Raw genomic sequence first — 3,162 nt, 5'->3', positions numbered from 1 at the left:
ACAACTGGGGATAAGCGGATACTCGACAAGTGCGAGAATTATCCATAGGGGTATCCAGGTGACCAGGAATTGCAAGACAGTAGGCACAAGATATTCTCGGATCAATAGAGAGAATTTAGGGGTATCTTGTAATAACAAGATCAACTGAGAATAAAAGTAAGAACGTCAAGTGTATGTATTTATCCATAGGGATATTTCGATGGTAGGGAATTGCAAAGGCAACGGGCACAAAGTCTCAAAAGAGTTTCGGCGAGTAACTTCGAAATCTTCTGGTGTAGCCGGCGATCACCTGGACTGAAGGGGCTCTCCGGGAGAAAGTATTTTCGAAACCTAAAGTCAGATTTTAGTAAAAATCGTTTAACCCGAATAGAAGAGATGTCAGAGTCCCAGAGCATAGGTCGAGGAATAAAAGATCCTACTACCACCCAATGGCGACGTGGGCCCGTAAGGCACACAGCCAAGTTAGTAAAAGTTTTGCAATGACTAGACTCAACTTCGGCCAAGGAGTTGGAAAGGGGGATTCCTACAGGCAGTCGGCTCTGATACCAACTTTTGACGCCCCCGATTTAATCATACACTAATCATGCACGCAAATGTGTACGATCAAGATCAGGGACTCACGGGAAGATATCACAACACAACTCTACAAATAAAATAAGTCATACAAGCATCATAATACAAGCCAGGGGCCTCGAGGGCTCGAATACAAGTGCTCGATCATAGACGAGTCAGCGGAAGCAACAATATCTGAGTACAGACATAAGTTAAACAAGTTTGCCTTAAGAAGGCTAGCACAAACTGGCATACAGATCGAAAGTGGCGCAGGCCTCCTGCCTGGGATCCTCCTAACTACTCTTGGTTGTCGCCAGCGGGATGCACGTAGTAGTAGGCACCTCCGGTGTAGTAGGGGTCATCGTCGACGATGGCGCCTGGCTCCTGGACTCCAGCATCTGGTTGTGACAACCAGAAAGAAAGGAAAGGGGAAAAAAAGGGGGGAGAAAGCAACCGTGAGTACTCATCCAAAGTACTCGCAAGCAAGGAACTACACTACATATGCATGGGTATATGTGTAAGGAGGCCATATCGGTGGACTGAACTGCAGAATGCCAGAATAAAAGGGGGATAGCTAATTCTGTCGAAGACTACGCTTCTGGCAGCCTCCGTCTTGCAACATGTAGAAGAGAGTAGATTGACGTCCTCCAAGTAGCATCTCCAAGTAGCATCTCCAAGTAGCATCGCATAGCATAAACCTACCCGGCGATCCTCTCCTCGTATCCCTGAGGGAGAGCGACCACCGGTTGTATCTGGCACTTGGAAGGGTGTGTTTTATTAAGTATCCGGTTCTAGTTGTCATAAGGTCAAGGTACAACTCCAAGTCGTCCTGTTACCGAAGATCACGGCTATTCGAATAGATTAACTTCCCTGCAGGGGTGCACCACATAGCCCAACACGCTCGATCCCATTTGGCCGGACACACTTTCCTGGGTCATGCCCGGCCTCGGAAGATCAACACGTCGCAGCCCCACCTAGGCTCAACAGAGAGGCCAACACGCCGGTCTAAACCTAAGCGCACAGGGGTCTGGGCCCATCGCCCATAGCACACCTGCACGTTGCGTACGCGGCCGAAAGCAGACCTAGCCTAGTGGCGTTCCAGTCCAATTCGGCGCGCGCCGCTCCGTCGCTGACGTCTGAAGTGCTTCGGCTGATACCACGACGTCGGGATACCCATAACTACTCCCACGTAGATGGTTAGTGCGTATAGGCTCGTAGCCAGACTCAGATCAAATACCAAGATCTCGTTAAGCGTGTTAAGTATCCGTGAACGCCGAACAGGGCCAGGCCCACCTGTCTCCTAGGTGGTCTCAACCTGCCCTGCCGCTCCGCCACAAAGTAACAGTCGGGGGCCGTCGGGAACCCAGGCCCACCTCTACCGGGATGGAGCCACCTGCCCCTTCAGCCCCCAACTCCGAACAGTATCACAGGTAATGTAACCGTGTAAAGTATATAGTATATGCCCGTGATCACCTCCCGAAGTGATCACAGCCCATTAGTATAGCATGGCAGACGGACAAGAGTGTAGGGCCACTGATGGAACACTAGCATCCTATACTAGGCATTTAGGATTGCGGGTAAGGTATCAATGACTGTAGCAGCAATGACAGGCTATGCATCAGAATAGGATTAACGGAAAGCAGTAACAAGCTACACTACTCTAATGCAAGCAGTATAGAGAAGAGTAGGCGATATCTGGTGATCAAAAGGGGGGGGCTTGCCTGGTTGCTCTGGCAAGAGAGAGGGGTCGTCAACTCCGTAGTCGAACTGGGCAGCAGCAGCGTCGGTCTCGTAGTCTACCGGAGAGAAGAGGGGGAAGAAATAATGAATACAGAGCAAACAAAGCACCACAAAATATATCAAGGCAATACGCGGTGTTCGGTGTGCCCTAACGCGGTAGTAGGTGATACCGGTGAAGGGGGGAAAACCCCCGGGAAAGTATTCCCGGTGTTTCGTGTTTTCGGGCAGAGGAGCCGGAGGGGTGAAAGTTGCGGGTTCGATAGGTTAGGGGTGTTTGGCGGACGAACGGACCGCGTATCCGGATTCGTCTCGTCGTTCTGAGCAACTTTCATGTTGAAAATATGTTAATCCGAGTTACGGTTTATTTTCTATGATTTATCAAAGTTTTAGGCATTTTCGAAATTTATTTAATTATTTAAATTGAACATTATCCAGAACAGTGAAAGGTGATGTCAGCATGACACCACCATGACGTCAGCAGGTCAAACCCAGCTGACCAAGGTCAAACCTGGCCCGTGGGTCCAGCGGGGCCCACCTGTCATCCTCTGTTTAGGTTAGTTAGGGTTTAGCTAATCCAGTTACTGTTTAATTAAACTAACTAATTAATTAGGTTAATTAAATAGAACTAAATAACTTAATTAATTCATTAATTAATTAATTTAATTAATTATTAAATTAATTAATTCATTTTATTTTATTTTATTTTCATTTTCTTTTAAAACGTTTTGTGGGCTGGGCCCCCCTGGTCAGTGGCCCGAAGGGGCCTTAGCGGGCGTGTGGGCGTCGGGTCACCTGGACGCAGCCGTAACGGGTGCAGCCCAGCGCCACGGGGCGCCGGCGGCCACGGCACCGGCAGGCGGCCGGAACGGC

The sequence above is a fragment of the Triticum dicoccoides genome, chromosome 6A, assembly GCF_002162155.2.
Source record: "Triticum dicoccoides isolate Atlit2015 ecotype Zavitan chromosome 6A, WEW_v2.0, whole genome shotgun sequence".
NCBI lineage: Eukaryota > Viridiplantae > Streptophyta > Magnoliopsida > Poales > Poaceae > Triticum > Triticum dicoccoides.
This window is presented reverse-complemented; position numbering follows the sequence as displayed.